Consider the following 13,760-nt stretch of genomic DNA (forward strand, 5'->3'; position numbering starts at 1 on the left):
TTTCTCTCCTTTTCTCTATATCCCCCCGTGGTACAGCGGTAAGTCTTCGGATTTACAACACTAGAAACAGGGATTGGATTCCACTCGGTGGGACAGCGGTAAGTCATTCGATTTACAACGCCAGAATCAGGGGTTCGATTCCCCTCAGTGGACACAGCAGATAGTCCAATGTGGCTTTGCTATAAGAAAACACACACCTTTTCTTTATATAAATACATGTTTTAGGATGTAGAAGTAATAATTATACCTCGACATAAACATTGAAAAATATGCATTTTCATTCAAAAAATGCTTCCTTGCTCGTTGTCTTTTATTGTTTGTTTGTTTGAAGTTAAGCACAAAGCTACACACTGGGCTATCTGTGCTCTGCCCGCACGGGCATCGAAACCCGGATTCTAGCGTTGTAAGTCCGCAGACATACCGCTGTGCTAATGGGGGTTTGTCTTTTATTATTTATTTTGTTTCTGCAAACACTATTCAGTTGTTTGTGTCTGGCTATGTTCTTTTAGTTGATATTGGCAGTAAAAGTTTTGCAACAAACAACGAACGACCTTTTACAACTTCCTAGTTCTTGGTTGAACCTTTAAGAGGGGGTGGACACGACAATGACTTGGAGAGGTTACTCTCGTGATTGTCCTTCAGCAGTTCCCTCTTTATAACTTTCATAGTATCTCTTCAGTGAAAATAGAATTATTACACTTACATGCTTTTTTATTTTTATTTTTCAATACATCTAATCCACTGACTAAAAACTCGAAGTTTAATAACTAACTATTCTGCCAAATTCACGATTTACTGTCTTTAAGAAGTCACACAAACAGTTAACAAAATGAAAAATACGCTTAATTTATTTATTATAATACAATACGTTTAATAAAAATAATGGCAACTTTTTACAGTACCGAGTAGAAAAGTAAATATAGCAAAGTGCAAAATATCCGATTTTTTTTTAATATAAAATTAATAAATAAGACCGACCGATTCTTGATTGTCATTTTTGGTTAAGTATCTTTCAGGTCCCGAAGGTCAGAAACAACTGTTTCTCTTCGGTTACTTCGTGGCGAATGGATAAGGACTTAAAAAATATATAAAAAGTTATATTTTTCGACCTTATGAAGAAGTGCGAGAAAAGTTACACAATGTAAGCGCAGTAACCTTTTATTTTGTGTATATAAAAAAACGGAATCTCTGATTTGTGAGATCGACAATATTTCAGTAATGAAGAAGTTGGAATTTAAGACATTTATTACACCGTGTGTTTTAATACTTATTATCATTCAACGGATTATTTCATTGTCACTATTTACATGAGCACCCGCAATTTATTTACAAGATTGAAAATTATACGTAATTGTAAACCCGTCTTCCAAACTTAAAACACCAGTTCAACGTAGCATTTGGTTTTTACACGCTCTTAACATTGTCTGTCTAATGATATACCTGGAAACCGACTGTTTTCAAAGTTCTCAGCATCTGAAGCAACTACAGAAGCATGAGTTAATGATGTATAAGAACAAACAAACTAAAAACTTGCTCGTATCTTTGAACCTAAATGACACCGGTCGTAAGTTAAGGCACTGTCCTCTATAACAGCTGTTTGTTATGAATAAGATTAAAGTTATGCGAAGACAAGTTTACGACGGCAAGTACTGGCTTTTAATAGCGCATGTCGAAAGGTTCCGTCAGGTTTTATCTATCTTCTCTACGTTCGTCTAGAAGCAAGTGCCCCCCAGTGGCACAGTGGTATGTCTGCGGACTTACAACGCTAGAATCCGGGTTTCGATACCCGTTGTTGGGCAGGGCATAGATAGCCCGTTTTGTAGCTTTGTGCTTAATTACAAACAAACTAGAAGCAAGTATTTCCACCTATGAGAACTATTGGTATTTCAGTAGAACAAAACGCAGAGCTTGATCCCATTTCTTATCCACAAATAAACTAAGCTGGACAGTTGCAGAAATCTCTTTAATAATGAAACATATTGTAGGTAGGAGTGCAATTAAATACTTTGTTAAGTTGTTTGCTATGAATTGTTATAAAAGTGCCTTGCTAGGTAGTGCTAGTGGGTTAACCCTTTAAATCAGGTGATAAAACACTCGCTTCTAGCGTGGCCGGTTTCTAATACTGTGCAAGCGAAACGAAAAAAATTGCCGCAAATTTTAGTTCTTGTACTGACAGGAGTTGGAATTATTCGACACTGCTGCTTTAAGCTTGTTATAATATGAACTTGACTGTATGTTTTTTAGTGTGGTATTTGTCATACCTCAGAGTTTAGCAGGTATTTATTAGATAAACACATAGTGAAATATGGACGTCACCAGGACTATTTTAGTGAGGGTCTCGTTTCTATTTATGTTACATCTCTTTTAGAAATGAATATATTTATATATATATATATATATGCAAGCCCACATACGCGAAAAACTACATATATTATAACCCGAACTAATTGATGAGCAAATTATGTTTAAATATAATTTCATGCAAAATATAAAAATAAACTGGATACTATATAATCATTGATTAATTCAAGCGTATGTCTACGTATACAAATCTCTTTCTTAATAACCATTCTGCATTTTCAGTTTAAGCACCGTATCATACTGTATAGAACTGGCTAGGAGTACGTGAGTGTGAACAAACAACTACAGTTTTCTGAAGCGTATTGTCCCCCGGTGGGACAGCGGTAAGTCTATGTATTTAAAACGCTACAATCAGGAGTTCGATTCCCCCCGGTGGACACAGCAAACTGCCCGATGTGGCTTTGCTATAAGAAACAACACACACACACACACACACACACACACACACACACTGAAGCGTATTTAGTTGCCCAGTATAAATGAAAATACAAAGGTGTTATCTGTCCGGAACCTGATTTTAAAGATTGCATGGTGCTTGACCACTCACGTTGTATTAAGAAACTGGCTATTCAGTACGTTTGAATATGCGATGTGTGTGCTAATGATACTGGTTTTACTGTGATTTTACATAATAGTGCTTGTTTATTCACGTTGTTTTAAGAAACTGACTGTTCAATACGTTTGAATACGTTATGGGTGCTAATGATACTGGTTTTACTGTGATTTTACATAATAGTGCTTGTTTATTCACGTTGTTTTAAGAAACTGACTGTTCAATACGTTTGAATACGTTATGGGTGCTAATGATACTGGTTTTACTGTGATTTTACAGAATGGTATGGTGTTTGACTTCTCCATTGTATTAAGAAACCGGCTGTTCAGTACATATGGATACGCTATGGTTGTGCTATTAACGTGCGAACAGATGTGATGGCTTATGGAATTAATGTTTATTTGTGGTCCAAAAGGAGGTTAGTTTGCACCCCACCCTCTGCAACGCCCCTAAGAAATTATTTAGTTCGAAACTCTGTGTCCTCCTCCACTATACAATATGGGACTTATTTGCTCAGATTTTAAAATCTATCAAGTAAATTAAATATAAAATAAAGTTACAATCCACTATTACAGAACAACAAGTTTTGCCACTTTCACATGTCCTCTTCAGTCCAACTTAGTGGATTTTAACTACTTCACTACGTGCTATTTAAATGAAAATTGTTTGGCTAAGACTCTAGGTATGTCAGCTGGGCATGTTGGAGACTGTTTTAATCAGAATTTGATGTATTTGAATATTTGGTCATCGAAATATCAGCTGAAACAGACTAGAAACTTTAAGATGTTTTTCAACAAGAACGAAATAAATCGATAGGGACAAACAGAAGACTAATAACTAGATAGAAAACTTTGGAATACACTATAAATTGCAATTTTAATAAATTGACAAAAAAAATTCTTGAAATCTAATCATTAAATTTGATTATCCGGCAACCATCTTCACTGAGTTAACACTTTTTTTTTGAGCCAAAGAATCGCCGACGATATGTGGCTTGGTAATTTTGGTAGTTAGGGTGCTCGATTCACAATCTGCGGATCGCAGGATCGAAACTCGTCGCCGAATATGCTCACCTAATGGGGCGTTATAATATTACGGTAAATCCCACTATTACTTGGTAAAAAGTAGCCCAAAAGTTGGCGGTGGGTGTTGTTGACTAACTGCCTTCCCTGTAATCTATCACTTCAAAATTAAGGACGGCTAATGCAAATAGCCATCCAGTAGTAGCTTTGCGCGAAATTCGACAAAACAAACAAACAACATTTTGTATGCTTAAAAAAAATAAAAGTATGTTTGTCTGGTTTACTCTTTAATAGGTCTGTTTTGAAAAAAGAACAACCTGTGTGTACAAAAAACAATAGTTTTCACTCTTTTTACTATGATGTTTGTTATCACATGATGTTTAAAAAAGCCACAGGTTCGTGTAAAGCTTTCAGCAAAGGGTAGATCTTTACTCACATAAATCGTGGTTCAACTTGGCATCTGAATCCGCTGGAACTAGAATATTCAAGAATGTAAACAATTATGGTAGTTTCTTCCACACGCTTGGCTGCACTGGACAATAAGAAAACTGACCTGGGGTCGCCTGGAGAGCGTGCGACAGACATGAGAATAAAGAACTTGAAGAGTGAAATGTTATCCAATCTACGATGCAGAATATTTCCAACATAAACAAAACCATCAGTTGAAAGAATTTTATCCCCTCATAAAAAAATGCTTTAGAATATCTGACAGTTGCTAAAAGTATATCACAAACGAGAAAGTATGTTAAATAAACATGCATAAAGTATTTTAAAGAGTATTGTGAAAATAGTTCTTTAAACAAAGAACAATAAATACTATAAATTATTATTCATGCGCAGTATTAATTGGCACTTTTCTTCCCTGTTTCACAATTGCACAGGCCCGGCATGGCCAGGTGGTTAAGGATCTCGACTCGCAATCTTCGAATTCCCGTCCCACCAAACATGCTCGCTCTTTCAGCCGTGGGGGGCGTTATAATGTGACGGTCAATACCACTATTCATTGGTAAAAGAGTAGCCCAAGAGTTGACGGTAGGTGGTGATGACTAGCTGCCTTCTCTCTAGTCTTACACTGCTAAATTAAGGACGGCTAGCGCAGATAGCCCTCGTGTAGCTTTGCGCGAAATTCAAAAACAAATAAACAAACACAGTTGCATAATAGCCATAATTATAGAAATAAATACAAATTAAGTGAGTTCTACAACTCATCGTCGATTTCCTCTTAGAGATATCGAATCACCAATTTCCAAGTGAAACACGTGTATTATTGTCTATCTGAACTAAACAGAAATTATTCCTACAATATTTATCTTCCAAGCTCGTAAAAACCGATACATCTTCAGGTTATACTTCTCCAAACGTTATGGGTATTTCAAATGTTTTACTTTTTTATTTGGTTTGATAAAAAGGTGAGAAAATGAAATTAAATGCAAAATAAAATATTCAGTCCTTCGAATGAAGAAAAAAAATCGACTTGAGTCATGGAATATAAAGATATCTGCAGTACTAAGATAATTAAACAATTAAAACATTACTTTGTGAAATATCAATAAAACTTCAGTGAGTAAAAACTATAAAAGATGTTCGCTGTTTAAATTGTTTAAAGTTTTTTATCTTTGATTTACATGATAAATCAACATTAGCCAATGACAGAGACACCCGTGTTACAGAATTGTTGACGAGGCGTAGTTAATAGGTATTACTTGAAAACAACTATATTAGTTACTTATGTAAAGCAGAGTTGTCCGTCTGCCTGTCTGTCAGGTGTCACAAGTTGATGTGAGTAAATGACTGAAGAAATATGGTAGGGGAACTCAGGTGGAGCCCTCTGAGATATATTCAAATAGATAAGCGATGGGACGAATGGCTCGAACTCGGCAGCCATTTAAATATTACCGGCCTTATGCTGAGAATGAAGGCTCAACTGAAATAGAAGGCCGGAAATGTCATACGTGAAGGCGATATGAAATTTAAGTGATGTTTAATGCTGCTTTTAGCAAGGGTACCTTTGTAACACACGGACGGTTCAGGGGTTAGGGCTCAGAATAGTTAACGGAGACATCCCACGCCCCCATTTATAGCATTGCGTTTTAAGCTCAACATTGCCAGTTATCTTTGCTTGTCTAAAATATACTCCGTTACATTTATTGTAAAAGCCACTTTTCTTGTTCCAAAAGCTGGAAAGTTAAAAGATAAAAACAAAGTTTATTTCAAGGTCAATTCTAAGAAATTACATTTCCTGACACTAAATATTCAATGCAATAATTTTAGGTACAAAGTATGCGTGACCCCACTAAAGTTGCATAAGCTAACAGTTAATTGTTTTTAAAATGTAGTTTTGACAACGAAGAACTCGAGTTTTTTGTTGAAAATTGGACTAGAGACGAGTTCTGATATACCATTATCTATAAAAAAAATCATGAAAATTTTCTTTAAAAACACGTACTTTAGTAATAACATCTAAATCTCAACTGCGCATGACATCTAAATCTCAGCTGTGTATTCAAGAAAAAACAGCATGTTTTGAAGGCTTTTCATGAAGCATTTTAAAATATAAAAGCTTATGATTTGGAAGTAAAACACTTTTTTGTTTATCTTTGATTTGTTTGCCTTAAAGGACGAATATAGTTTTCTGATTATTATACCTTGAAAAAGCCCCCCAGTGGCAGAGCGGTGTGTATGCGGATTTACAACGCTAGAAACCGCTAGATAGCCCATTGTGTAGCTTTATGCTTAACTTCAAACAAAACAATAAACTTGGAAAAGCTTGTAGGGTTTTATATTTTCCTGGTGTTTTTCTAGCAGTACTCACGATAAACATAAATTACTACAAATATATGAAAAACGACTAGACATACTAATACGTTTGGCATAATGATCTCCAAGTACCTTCTATCATGGTCAATTATTTACCTCAGGCTTTTCAAATAAGAAGTAAAACATAACTTCATATTTCATCGACACCTACCAGTAGCATGATAAAATTTTATAGCCAGCGGTTTTTGTTGTTGAATGCTTAGTTTGAGTCCAATCGTGAGTGGAAACTTCCAATTTCGAGTTGAATCCCGAATTCTCAGCAGTAGAGACTCTTACAGGGACTCGTAGGAACAAGTGGATTCACAAAAGAACTGTATCTATATTTTGATGACACGAAGAACCTAAAATTGTTTTTTATTGGGAGTTTTCTAGAGCCCAAAGGTTTTACGTTATCAGCAACAAGCAATCTTACGGTCATACTACAACAACAATAACGTGCGTTATGCGCATGACATTAACATTTGTGGTCTTACAGCTACAATGAAAAACATTATGGTCATGCGACCACTCTACAACAATGGTACGTACATGTATATATACTTTAAATATGGTGAATGTGTTAATACTTTTTAAGTTCAAATCATGTCCAGGTTATCCGTTTAAAGTAATAGTCGTGCTTGATGCGCATATGCAGTACGCACGTCACATCCACTGTTCTAAACAAATATCGACATGATTGTGAAAACCTACAAACCACACAAGAGTCAATCCGCACATAAAAGCTCACAGACACAGCAACGGAACGTTCATGTCTTTGTTTCGCCTGACCCTCTGCTCCTGACCCCTGACGAGACTAGTTTCATAACGTGTCACGTTTGATTCAGCCGCGTCACGATTTCTAAGCTGATTCTGTTGATCAACTCTTGTCTCTTGTCTAATATAGACTCAAGAAGCTCCGAACTTAATATTATAAAGGTTAAAGCTATTCCATATACAGAACATGTATGTACTTATGTTTATAGTAGCATATAAATTGTTCTGTAATGATTGTCTTCTCCAGTTTCAGTCAGTGTTTGACGAATGGTGCATTGCTCTTTCTGTATACACACTATCGCATTAACAAAAATATTCTACCATTAGTGAACTGTTACACGTGTATCAATGAATTTAAAACTCTCTCAATACTTTTACATAAAGTGTTCGTATTTCGATACATGCTTCCTTGTGATGTTGTTTTTACATCGTACTGGATAGATCCTATTGTAATATTTATGTGTCATATTAGACAACTCTTGTGATGTTGTTTTTTGAATCATATTGGACAGCTTATCAGCTTAAATCGAAACTGTACATTTTTTTTTCAATTTCCATTTAATATATTTTTACAAGAATATATTTCCAAGTACACTAACTAGGTAATCGGAGCCGTAATAAAACATTTTTTTTTTTTATCTGTGCGCGACGTGGTAAGGTTCATGAGTGTAATTTTTACTCTACCCATTATACTAACGTATGTAGATGTCATCATTAAAATAAACAATCATTTCATATGCAAAGGTATTATAACAGTGCATCAAAAGTTTAAATGCGCTTGATGAATATTACACCATGGTATCATTAAAAGGGCTTTGCCCACTGTAATTAATAACATTGTGCACTTGTTTTTTTACATAATACACGAAGCACGTCGAGCCTTTGCTAACTTGTACAACAAATGAAGGCTTGTTTGGATGATTAACAGTTTTAACTCACTACCAGCTAACAGTAGAAGAATTGTCAGTACAGTGTACCTACACACGCCTTGCTAGTTTTTTGTTTTGGAATGATATACAGGACTTGCACAAATTAAGTTTCGGTATAATCGTAAAGATGTGGGAGGACTATACAACCTACAGCTGTAACAAAATATATGCAAAACATGATAAAAGAGCATAATTAGCAAGGTGACCTTGAAATACAACAAGTATATTTCATGTTGAGAATTCAGTGTTATCTACTGAATTCTCAACATGAAATATACTTGTTGTATTTCAAGGTCACCTTGCTAATTGTGCTCTTTTATCAAGCAAGTGAATTCAGATGTTCAACACACCATTCCAGCAACAGACACATGACAGACAGCAGCAAGTAGCACACCTTTGGTGATGTGTATCATGTTATGTTGATTATGAATTTTTGCTCGAGTGTTAACATTGGATTGTAATAACCTTATTAATCGGCGTGTGAACAAATTAGCTCTGACATCAAATTAACACTTTTAACTGCATTTCCTAATAACATAAAGTGATAAGCAAATATGGTTTCAAAGTCACATTACAGCGCCACCTATATAAATGTGTACCCTGCATATTTTAATACGCCTAAACCAACTAGCAAAGCTAGTAGAGGTCGGTTTATACCTACATTTATTTGGCGCCAGCCCTATACTTCATAGTTATGGTAAATTAATGGCTTCGAGTGCGTCTGACATATTAAGACATATGAAGAAAAACACATCTACTTGAGAGTTATCAAAAACCAAACGTCATGTAAGCTGACCAACTAGCCGCCTTTAGTATGTTCCCTAGTTAATCAACATTTTGTTTGACAAGCCATGCTCACAGATTACATGTAAATAAAAAAATTCCTAACTTATTTTACTTGGTCTTTCATTAGGATTCTTTCAGAAGCTTTTGTTGTCCACATTTACCAGTTATTGGAAGAGATTCATAACCACTCTTCAAGATTCAGAATGGACTTAATGGATAAGATAAAGTGCCCATCCTTGCTGAATCGCAGCCATGTTGGTCTTATAGTGGTTTCTTCGCCCGTGGCTGTAGGCAAACAGACTGATCTTCTCGTGATCCGTTTGATCCAAAGATGTGTTAAACTCATTGTTCCTTCCTAGCCCGTGGCTATAAAAAGATTGATCTTCTTGTGATCTTGCTGGTCCAAAAACGTGTCAGACTTAGAATCCTATCCTAGCTCGCAGCTATAAAGTCATTTATGTTCTTGTGGTCGTTCTAATCCAAAGACGTGTTAAACTTATAGTTCCTTTTTAGCCCGTGCCTATAAACAGATTGATCTTGTCGTGATACTTCTGAACCAAAGATGTGTTAGATGTTTGACTTATAGTATCTTCTTAGCTCGTGGTTATCAATAGATAGATCTTCTCGTGATCATTCTGAACCAAAGATGTGTTAGATGTTTGACACAGTCTGTTCTTAGCTCGTGGTTATTAATAGATAGATCTTCTCGTGATTATTCTGATCCAAAGATACATCAAACTTATAGTCCCTTCTTAGCCAATGGTTATCAGCAGATTGTTCTTCTGATCCAAAGACATGTCAGACTTATAGTTGCTTTTCTATGCGGCCATAAACAGATTAATATCGTGATTCTCAAGGAGACTTAATCTTGCATGACAAGTATTGGCGTAACTAGGTCATAAAAAGCCCTGGGGCAAAACATTTTGTTGCCTGCCTATTAAAACTTTTCTCCGTGTTATAAATATTTCCCCCTTGATTTCAATGTTCAAAATTTAAAATACCGATGTTTAGGGGTCTTCTACCTCTACGCCATTTGTGACATTGTTATACTGAATACAAACAACACTTTACTGTAACGTGAATAGCATAACTGAATATCCATGTTTTATCTGACCAGTGATTAGTATTCTTGGTAGAAATATTAACCAGTGATAATCGGTAAATATATATTATTCCAACTTTTGATAGATCAGCGATAAACTATGAATATATTACTCCAATTTTTGATAGATCAGTGATAATCTGTAAATATATATTATTCCAACTTTTGATAGATCAGTGATAAACTATAAATATATTACTCCAATTTTTGATAGATCAGTGATAATCTGTAAATATATATTATTCCAACTTTAGATACATCAGCGATAAACTCTAAGTATGTTATTCCAATTTTTGATAGATCAGTGATAATCTGTAAATATATATTATTCCAATTTTTGATAGATCAGTGATAATCTGTAAATATATATTATTCCAACTTTTGATAGATCAGTGATAAACTATAAATATATTACTCCAATTTTTGATACATCAGCGATAAAGTGTAAATATACTATTTCAACTTTTGTTAAATCAATTACAAACTGTAAATATATCATTTCATCTTTTCATACATCAGTAATAAACTGTAAATATACTATTTCAACTTTTGTTAAATCAGTTACAAACTGTAAATATATCATTTCATCTTTTCATACATCAGTAATAAACTGTAAATTTCAAGTTTCGATACATCAGTGGATGCTAAAACTATGTGAATCTCCAAGACAAAGTTTATGCCTTTCAGACATTCGAATATTAACTACAGTTAAATGGAAGGTAAATTATTTCAAAACCATCTAATGTTTGGTTCAATTTTGAAACCTAAGATGTCGGGATGCTTACTAAAGTCCTAAAGTAATGCGACAATAACGCAGGTGCTAGCTTGTTTCACTGGAAGTAGCGGTTGGCCTTCTTCCAAAACTGTGGAAAAACGTTGCTGGGAATGCCCAGTTATCACCTCTTAGCTACTGGGGATAATTGCCCTTAATTTTCTACTCCCGGGGTAATCTGATCGCCGACTGGGTAAACTACTGAAACTATGGACTCTGTAAAAATAAGTATATCATAAACGAACTGAAAGATAACTAACCCTATGTTCATTACTGACTACAGCTTCAGACTGTATGAGGTTCAGCAACACGGAGATAAAATAGCAAAATCCAAACTTTATAAAAACTACTATTCAAAACAAATAGAAGGGTAATCTTTACTATAGAAAACAGACCTTGGGATCGGAACGTGTGTTGCCTCTCTTAAAAAACAATCACTATAAATCAAAATTGTATTCGGTATTACAGATTTATTTTTAGCAATAGGTCAATTAGGTTTTAACCTCAATGTAACCTGCAGTATTTGAGCTTAATTAAGCTCCAGCTTCATTTTGACATAATTAATATTTTTTATGGGCAATTAACACTAACTTCATTACTCATTATAGACGCAAATTACTTTTTCAAGAAACTTTATATAACTGTGTACTTAAATCGAGTAAAACCATTTTTGTTGTGTGAGTACCTCCCACCCAATCGTAAATCTGCAGGCTAAAGACGCTAAAATTCGTGTTTTAATACACATGGTGGACACAGCACAGGTAGCCCATTATGTAGCTTTATGCTTAAAAACAACCACGTCATTTAGCGAGTAGAATAATCCGTTATTGGCGAGCAAGTCATCCATTCATTGGTGAGTACAAATTATCAGGTGATTATCGAGTAAAAATTTCAGAACTCTGTAAACTTATAACGCTAAAAACCAAATTGTAGTGGGCACAACACAGAACTTGCCAGAATAATATATATATATATATATATATACATACATATAAACACCAGAAACGTATAATATCCTTTTACAAGCATAATATTAATAAATTCAACCGAAGAAGGTTCATAATACTAAGAACTTCAACACTACGTCGTTTAATTGCGGGTTAAGGTTAATAACCAAATTGACAAGAAATAAAGAGACTTGCTTAGATACACTCTCTCTCTTATGAAATAATATAACGAAAAACAAATACGAGCTGTTTACAAAGAGAATGAAAAGCCATTAAACCCGCGTAAAAATGTAAGGATTTTTTCTTTCTTAACTTACCTAAACTGAATTACAGCTGTAGTGTCAGCCAGTCGTCCCGACAGTCTAGTAGCCTAACGGGATAATTGGTGTCTGAAAGTCAAGGTTTAACCAGCGTTGTCGATCAGTAATTGTCCACTTACTTGTTCCCTTATCAGTAATCGTGAGATTTCTACCTGTCCTTGACTCACACGAAAAAACCAGAATAAATAGATAAATGAAAGGTGATGTGACGTAAATCCCAACTATTCCAGCAAGTCCTTTTCAAAATCATATGGAGAACTTAGAGTAGAAAATTATGGCTTCATTCGCACATCCCAAAGCTTAAGGGTGTTTTTTTTTAACACTAAATACAAAATAAAACTACAACTTTATTGACTTAAGAGGTTGTTTACAAATGACTTATAAAAAGATAGTGAGATGGTAGGTATTTTTTAAAAGTTAAAAATGGACTTGTTGGTTTGTTATGTATCTTAGGGTACATTTTTTTGTTAAAATGCAAGATATAAAGGAATGCAGAATAAAAAAACAATTATACGAAAATAATAGTAGTGAAAGGAATTTTTGTATTAGAGTTTTATGATATCTAAGTTGTATTTCAAAAAGTGTATAAGTTATGTTCCAAAAGACCCAACTTCAGGCCTCATATGCTGAGAATTCTATACAGTCTGTGACGTCCCGTAATCTACAGACAAGTAGATACGAAATACTTAAAACATCCCCGCACATAGCACATCTTGTTTGAAATCCTTAATGACCTGAACAAGAATATCATGAATGAACAAAGTCATCTGAAATTTAATGCGATCGTTCGTCAATATTTAGGCCTAAATTAGCTTTCACATTTCACCGTTTTTGGGTGTTTAGCACTATAACAATAATTATTTTTAATACTGTACCCAAATAGCACTTTAGACAGACTTATAGTTACCACGGGCCCAATTTAATTAATCAGTTTTGGCATGGAACGGATGGCCTCTTAGGCAGTAACTCATTGCTGAAAAAAAAAAAAAAGACAAAACCGAGTTTTTGACACACCTCTCTGGGTCTTATACCAACTTATTCCAGAATTACTCACTGGAAAAAGCACAAATTATTCTGAATTAAGACTTGTTATTTAAAAAAATTAATAATACATATTATTACAAAAAAATTATGTTAATGATCTAAACTATTCAGTTTGGATTCTAAAGGCGAGTTTCTCACGATACTTTTATATGTCTGATGGTAAGATTTCTCTGTAGTAAAATCATTTCTTTTTTAATTTTAGTGAAACTGTCAAACAAACCTTATGAGTTTATTGTCGAACTTATTAATCCTGGCATGGCCAGGTGGTTAGGACGCTCGACTCACAATCTGAGGATCGCGGGTTCGAATCTCTATCCCATCAAACATGTACGCCCTTTCAGCCGTGGGGGTGTT

This window comes from Limulus polyphemus, unplaced genomic scaffold, assembly GCF_000517525.1.
Source record: "Limulus polyphemus unplaced genomic scaffold, Limulus_polyphemus-2.1.2 Scaffold192, whole genome shotgun sequence".
NCBI lineage: Eukaryota > Metazoa > Arthropoda > Merostomata > Xiphosura > Limulidae > Limulus > Limulus polyphemus.